Source organism: Chinchilla lanigera, unplaced genomic scaffold (genome assembly GCF_000276665.1).
Source record: "Chinchilla lanigera isolate Chin_1 unplaced genomic scaffold, ChiLan1.0 scaffold00015, whole genome shotgun sequence".
NCBI lineage: Eukaryota > Metazoa > Chordata > Mammalia > Rodentia > Chinchillidae > Chinchilla > Chinchilla lanigera.
The window spans coordinates 25,326,839-25,335,323 of record NW_004955416.1 but is presented as its reverse complement, the minus strand read 5'-3'; positions in this window follow the sequence as shown (position 1 = coordinate 25,335,323).

The following is an 8,485-nucleotide window of genomic DNA, read 5'->3' as shown; positions in this document are numbered from 1 at the left end:
CTGGACCCCTTCTGAGTTGCATAGTTAACCTTCTAAACTTCTCAAATTAACACAATAAACAACATCCCAGAAGGGTAAGGGCATGTCCTTTTCACCCCAAGGTGCAGATCTGCTGAGTCACTTAGTCAAACCTCTAGACTCCCCAAGTTGGCACAATGTATCAACCATAACAGGGTGAAATTGGGTTAAAACTCAACTTTAAGAATGTATAGAATCTGTCTAGAGGGCTCTACCTTTGGATATTTGGAGGGAATCAGATGTAAAGCGAGCAGTCTGATCGAAAAGGTTGTTTAGACTGTTCTTTGGAAAGTAGTTCAAGGCACCTGTGGCTGGGGGCATGATAATATACAGTGATGGTGGTTAAGGTAAGTAGCAGCACTTTGTTTTGCAAATTTGAAGACTAACAAATATAAATATTATATATATATATATATATATATATATATATATATATATATATATCTTTCCTTATATGTAGAAGAGCAATAGGGATCTGAATTGATGGCAGAACTTGTACTTCAACCAGGAACCTGGTAATGTTTCTGGAGTACCATGTATTATTTAAATTTTGACAACAATCCGCACGTAGTTTCCTGAGACTTTCTATGCCTGGGATAACCCAGGCTACACTCTAGGGAATAGTCTCCTTTAGCACAATGGAATACATCATTCATGCCACAGTAGTTTCCATTCCGTCCTCTAAATAGTAGCAGGGGAGGAGAGGTCAGTATGTACAGGGGACAAGGAACTTTCTGGAAGGGAAAAAGAAGCATCCAGGCTCCCCACTCTTGTGAAGATAATACTGGTAGAGCACAGTCCTTCATAGTGATCACGTGTCTAGGGTGACACTGTGTCCCCTCCTCTCAGGAGGAAGTCCTAAACAAATCTCATTACCAACACCCTGTTTTGGAGATAGTGGGTCCAGACACAGATAGTAACTGAGGGCAGAGTGCTCTCCTAACCAAGCCCCTGGCGTAGGGCTTGGACGTCATAGCTATGCATTAAGAATAAAACAGTGACCCCCACACATGGTAGCACACTCCTGTGATTTCAGAACTCTGGCAGGCTGAAGCAGGAGGATTATAAGGTCAAGTGCAACTTGGGCAATCTAACAATTTAGTGAGAGCCTGTCTGGGGTAAAAACATAAATAAAATTAAATTTACAAAATGGCTGGAGGTGTAGCTCAGTGCAAAGGCCTTGGGTTCAGTCATCTCCAATACTGAAAAATAAAATAAATTAAATAGTGAAATGTGCCACTGTATGTCCAGGCTTGTGCTGGGTTGAGCTGGGAACTTAACACTGAGTCTCTACCCCTCAATACATCTGTAGGACCTTGAGTGGGAGAATCATCGAGCCTTCCTCTACAGGAAACAGAAAGACTCAAGGAAAGTGTGCTCTCTGCAGAGGGAATGGAATATACCAGCATGTGCTAAGGGGTAGGTCTGAGGGAAAGCAGGGAGGGGATCCACCCAGGCAAATCCAGTACATATATGTAGCATGGACCTTGACACTATTCATATCTTGGCATACTTTTACTTTTTTTATATGGAGATATTTGCAGATTCATATGCAGCTGTAAGAAATAGTAGAAATCCCTTGTGACTTTTACTAAATCTCCCTTAGTGTTAATAATTTGGATAAGAGTAGTATAGTATTATATCAAATAAAAAAAAAAATCAGCATTGTTAACAATCTGCCAAATGACTTCCACAGTGTTGTGTTCACTTACTTGTGTGTTTGGTTGTGTGTGTAGTTTGGCACAATTTTATCACTTGTGTAGACTCGAATGATTACCAGCACAATCAAGATACAAAACAGTTCTAGGACAAGAATCCCTCATGTTTCCTTTGAAAGCCACATGCTTCTCCCATCCTTCTATCCTTAACTCTGACATCTGTTAATTTCTTCTTTTAAAATTTTGTCTCTTCAGGAATGTTATATAAACGGATTTATTCCATATGTAAATTTTTGAAATTGGCTGTTTTCATTCAACATAGTTCTTTTGTTATATAATCAAGTAGTTCTGCATAATAATAGTTTGTACCTTTTTGTTGCTGAGTAGTGTTTCATGGTATGATGGATTATGATTCATTTAACCATTCACTGTGAAAAGACACGAGTTGACTCTAAGCTTGGGTTATTACTACTAAGGCTGCTAGGGACAGTTCCTTTTCTGTGTGTTTGTGTGTGTGTGTGCTCGTGTATGTGTATGTGTGATATTTTTACTTCTTTGGGGATAAATGGGCAAAATGAGTCATATAGTTAGTACATGTTTATTTTAAGAAACTGATAAACACATTTCCAAAGTGACTGTAGTACACACATTCTGCTCATCAATGTATAAGTGATCTAGTTTCTCTGCATTCTCACCAGCACTTGTTATTATCACTGTTTTCTTTAGGATAAATGTGTAGTATCATTGCATTGTGGTTTAAATTTGTCTTTTTCTAATGTTTAATGATGTTAACCATCTTGCCATTTTTAAATAATCTTTGGTGAAATCTCTGTTCATTTATTCTCACTTTTAATTTTTGGGGGTTTTGTTTTATTTTATTTTATTTTGAGACAGGATCTCACTATGTAGTTCAGGGTAGCCTTGAACTCACTAAGTAGCCCAGGCTGGCCTGGAAATCACAGTGATCCTCCTGCCTCAGCCTCCTGAGTGCTGGGATTATAGTCATATGCCACAACATCTGGCTCCCCATTTTCAATTGAATTGCTGACTTTTACTATTGAGTTTTGAGGGTTGTTCCTATATTCTCAATGCAAATTCTTTTTTGGATGCATTGTTGTTTGCAAATTTTTTCTACTACTTGGTAGCTTGTTTTTTATCCTATCATTGTCTTCCACAGAGGAGAAGCTTTTGCATTTTCACTTTTGATTAATATGTATTAATTAATGGGGTTCAGTGTTGTAATTCAACACATGCACGTGGTGTGCAATGGTTAAATCATTAAAACCCAACCTCTTTTTTACTCATCCTCCCACCAACATTTTGAGTGCCTAACAGTCACTATTCTACATTAAATTGACTTTGTGGTCATTTTTGTCAACTTCCAAGAAGAGAAAGAACAATTCCTTTCTTTTCTTGTCTGACTTTTTTCCCTTAACATAATGTCCTCCAGTTACTTCTATTTTGCAGACTTATCCTGCATGGATTTCTCATGAAAATCCTCCACTCCTACCTTTCTATTCCCTTTACTGCCTACTTGTTAGTTTTTTTGTAAAATACTCTGGATATTTTCTGTTCCAATAAATATTCTTTCTTTTCCACTCTACAAAAAAATCTTTAATTATCACACTAAGGCAGCCTACACACATAACAATAGCACATTCCATACACACATCACTTACACTGACAACGCAATGCCTTTTGCTTTCCTGGCCTTTTTGTAGGATATATCTGACATCTCAGTGATCTTGCTGTTTTCTCAGGAGGTTCTTATTATATAGTGTGTAGGTAACAGGAACATAAACTATCAACAATATAAATTGTTAAATTCTTTAGAATGAACATTAACATTTTCACATCAGCTGTGTATTTCCTTACAAAACCTAAAAGATAACATCAGAGATAAATTCCTGGATCAATTCCTACATGAAAACACCAATAGAACTCTACCACAAAAAAACCTTTGCTTCAACTGTCACACCCAAGGCAGTCTTCACACATGACAACTGCATGTTTCATGCCCATGTCTTGCTTACACTGACAGCATGTGTACTTAAGTTTCCTTTCCTGTTCAGCAGTCTTGTCTCCTCTCTTCTCTTCCTGTTTTGTCCGGAGCTTCTTACTGCATTTTACAACATATACTTAACTGGGAAATAAAATGACAGTAAAATACTTATCAAATATGTAATGAGTACTTAGAAGAGATATCAACATTTTCACACAAGCTGTTTACTTGTTTACAAAATGTGAAAAATAACATCAAAAATAAAAACCTATGTGAACACAGACAAAAGTCTACCACAGAAATAAGCTTTGCTTCAACTGTCACACTCAAGGCAGTCTTCACACGTGATAATGGCATGTTCCCCACACAAGTATTGCTTTTAATGGTAGTACATATTTTGTTCTCCTGTACTTTCTTATAGGACACTGTACTTTTGTTTTCCTGTTGTCATAATAGGTCTTCATAAAATAATTTTTTAAACAAAGTTGTTCAAAGGTAGACATGAAAAGTCAGGAAAATTATATGGATGCCATTAGGAGTTCTATTGCTAAATAATTTCAAGTGTACAATAACCTGTTTAGTTAGGTTTTTATGGTTGTAGTCATCAAATCAGTAAATGACAGGTCTACCTGGCTTTAAGACTAGGAGACTGTGTGCTCCTACTGCCTGTGACTAAGCCAATCTGAGAAAGGTGCCTCTATGAGTTGATCTGAACACCTAACATATAGAACAAATGTGAAATTCTTAGTTCCTGAGACCTTTGGCCCCTGGCCAAAGAGTCGAGGTTAGAAGGATAATGATGACATGGTTATTTCAAAAATGGTAAATGAATTGGGGATAGAATGACCTTAGAAATATGACTCATTATTTTTTTTGTGAAAAAACATAAAAATTACTCTAAAGATCTTCTAAGTGTAAAGACTTGGAAACTAAATCTGGTTAACTGCCTTAGCCGCTAGCCATAGCAAAAGAGAGAGAAATAACCAGGCTAGTACTACACAGCTCTAAGCTATCCTAGTGGAATTCTAACCTTGACTAATGATAGTGATGTGTTGTTAAAAGTATGAGTAGTTACTGGCTGGTTGTATGGAATTTTGCCTGTGCTTCCCACTAGAACACACCCTTGCAAAAGGATCATTGAAGAAGATTAGAGATACAATAAAATGTCTCAGGAGAAAGCACATTAGGCTCCTTAAAGACAGATTCAGTGCCAGATGCAGAAAGTGTTGCAAAGGACATGGGATGGTGTTCTATTAGAAGAGGGTAGATGATAAGAGAAACTCTCTGCTTGCTTTTAAAGCTTGTGAGGCCTGATTCTGATGGCACACACTGCTCCCCTTGTCCTTAACATTTCTTCTATTCTCCCCCAGGGATAGGTGGAGACTTCACTAGTTCCCTAAAAAGTACATCTTGGGGAACATTAGATACTTAATCTTATAGCCTGGGAAATGGAAATTTAAACGAAAAATATGACATCTCGTCGTGATGACTGATCTTGAGAAGGGAAGGAGGACGCATATAAGCTTGGAAGCCGTGCACCCTTGTTTTTTACAAATTGCAAAATATAACAGGCCGGGAGCAAAAGAGATCAGTAATTTGGAACTTTACAGTGCTGTCTGATGGAGATGCCATTATCAGACTTTCCTGGGCCAGCTCCCTGTGGGTGAGGATGCCGTGGCTGTGTGACCTCACCTCGATTTTGAGTGGTAGTCTTAGCTTTGGGTCTGGAATGCCCTTTCCTCCCTGGAATGATGGAAGTGGACTGTTAGAGGTGTGAGGCCCTGGAAACTAACCTCAAATGACCTGTGAATTCTCCACGACACCCTCGAGAAAGGAGGAACTAAGGTTTGCCTGAAAACTCTTCAGAGAAATTTACTCAGTCCTCTGCAGTCCACTTATGTTCAATCTCCTTTTCTTTTATTGAAATAAAACTCACTGCCTTGTAACTGCTTGACAGAAGCTCTATGCTCCGGAGTACACAGGAAAAGTTGAGAACTGCGTGCATTTGACAGGCTTTTAAAAATGTGAAGACAATTCTCATGCCTCCTTCCCAAAGCTTTTTCTTTCCCAGATAAAATAACTGCCTCTATTTAGTGAATGTGATCTGCTTCAGGCACAGGCTTGATGTGATTTCACATTGTCTCATGAATCTTGTCAAGAGCACTGCCAAGGAGGTAACATTACTGACACTCTCAGATGAGTAAAGTGAGGTTCAGAGTGTGAGTAGCCTCAAGGTCCCCATGCTGTGTTGAAGCTGAGACTGGGACTTCAAACTACTTATGTAGACATTGGTAATACCCTCAATTTTCTTAAAAGTCTTTTCCTAGTCCAAATTCTATATTATGTTTGTTCTTACTATTACCTCCTGCAGTGGAGAACTCATTTTTGTTTTTCCTTGCCTTTGGCTTCCTCAGGAATGACGGGTCTCCGCAGTCCAAACAGGGTGTTACTGAGAGCCCATAACCACTGTCACATTACAGTTAGAAAGGGCGAGGGGGTGAGAGACTTACGGAATTCAAACACTGTCCCTTCCTAAATTTATTTTTAGGGAGTTTAGGAGAGAGGTCATTGTGTCAGATTTCTGTCACTGTAACAAAATCCCAGAGAAAGTTATTTTGTAAGGAAGAAAGATTTATTTTTGCTGTCAGTTTTAGAAGTTTCAGTTCATAGTCAGTTGGCTCCCTTCTTCTCAGGCCTGTGGTGAGTCAGAACATCATGGCAGAGCGAAGCTAAGCTCCTATCATGCCAAGTTGGAAGAAGGGAGAAATGCAGGGAACAAAGTCCTCATATTCAACACATGGGCATGCTCCCAGTGATCTAACTTTCTTTCTTGAGGACCCATGTCTTAAAGGTTCTGCTAGCTCCAAACAGCACCACAGGGTGATGACCAAGCCTTCATCACATGAGACTTTAGAGGACACTACAGTCTCAGACTATAGCATTCTGCCACTGCCCCCAAATATCAGTGTCTATTTCTCAATGAAAAATTCAGTAAGTATATCTCCAAGAGTCCCCAGTCTTGAGTATTCCAACACTGTTCAAAAGTCTAAGTCCAAATAAGTTGTGAGCCTTTGTAAAAAGCAATAAAAATCAAGTCACTTATTTTCAAGACATCATAGTACACAGTAAAGAATCTCATGTTAAATTGGAGGAATAACTGTAGAAAAAAAGAAAAATTAGGACCGACTAAGAATAAAACTCACCAGGGCAAACATTAATGCTATAGCTCCATGTGCAGCATCCAGTGAACTTTATGGTGTAATGTGAGCCCCAAAGGGCCTGGGCACACTCACCTCTACCATCTTGCTGGTTGCTGCCTCCATGGACACTCTCAGGTTGGCTCCGCTCACAATCTGCATTTTCCCTTGACTGATGTTCCATGTCCTTGGCATTGCCAACTTATTGAGGTCTTCACTGCAGCTAAAGCTTCACCCATGCAGATTCATATATTGTCTTTTCTGGATACAAGTTTAGGAACTCTGATCCAGTGACATATTCCCCAGCCTACCAGGCTTTCTATTGAAAACTCAGTAGAAGCATGTGGGAGTCCGTAATTTTTTCATGCTGCATACCTGCAAAACCTGAATTGTGTGGATAATGCCAAGGTCTGCCACTAGTGTGAGCAGTAGGTAGACACCCTCAAGGGTGCCTCTGAGTGCAGGGGCCTCTGAGTGCCATGACAGCTCAACAGAGGGATATAAGTCCTGCAGAAATCATTCCCTGGACTGCCGTGTATTAACAGGGTGCCCTTGGGCTCTCTTCCCAAAGGAAATTCTTCCAAAGGACTTTAAGCTTGTTATGGGTGGGTTCTTGCCCATTCCTGTGATGCCCTCAAGGCATTTTTCTCCTTTGTCCAGGTGCAAATTATTTGATTTATTTTTAATGGTACTAATCTCCACTCTCCCTGGATACAGTCATTCCTAAGTTTTCTCTCTGCTTTTGCTTCTGGTTCTCACTGTGAATTTGGCTAAAAGTAGCAAGTAATTGCCACCCCATTTCTGAGTTCTAGCTGCCTTGAAATGTTTTCCATGAGATTATTTAGTCCATTACCTTTATACTAAGTCTCCCACAATGTCACAGAGCATGGACAAAATGTAGGTAAGTTGTTTGCATGACTATAAAATGAATGACTTTTCCAGTTCCCGAATGAATTCTCCCTTCTGTCTTAAACATCATTCTCGCTGCTTATACTATGCACACGTCTGTCAACATTCTGGTTTCTTGGACCCCACTAGAATTGCCAGTTAAGTTCTGCTTAGAACATTTTATGCTTCTCCTAGCCTAGCTCTTCACAATTTTTTAAGTTCTTCCCACAAGACATTTTCAAATGCTTCTGAACATTTGAGCATTGTCAAGAATAGTCACAAAAATGACCTTATTCCTTGACACTGATTTTCTGGGAGTCACCTTACCATTGTTGTGACAAAAGACCTGAGATAAACAACATAAATAAAACAAAAGGATTGTTTTGGCTCATAGCTTCAGAGGGTTTAATCCATGGTTGCTTACCTTTTTCCTTTGCTTTTGGGCCAAGGGAGTATGTAATGGTGCAATCATTTGTTGGGGGAAAGCTGTTCATCTCATGAGAGCTGAGAAGGAAAAGGGGAAAAAAAGGGGAAGGGCTGGGGATCTCAGGGTCTCCTTCAAGGATTTGTCCCTAGTGACCTGAGTTTCTCCCATGCTGCCCCACTCCTAAAAGTTCTACTACTTCGGGGCTGGGGATTTAGCTCAGCGGCACAGGGTCTGCCTGACAAGCGCAAGGTCATGAGTTTGATTCCCAGTACCGGAAAAAAACCAAAACAAAAAA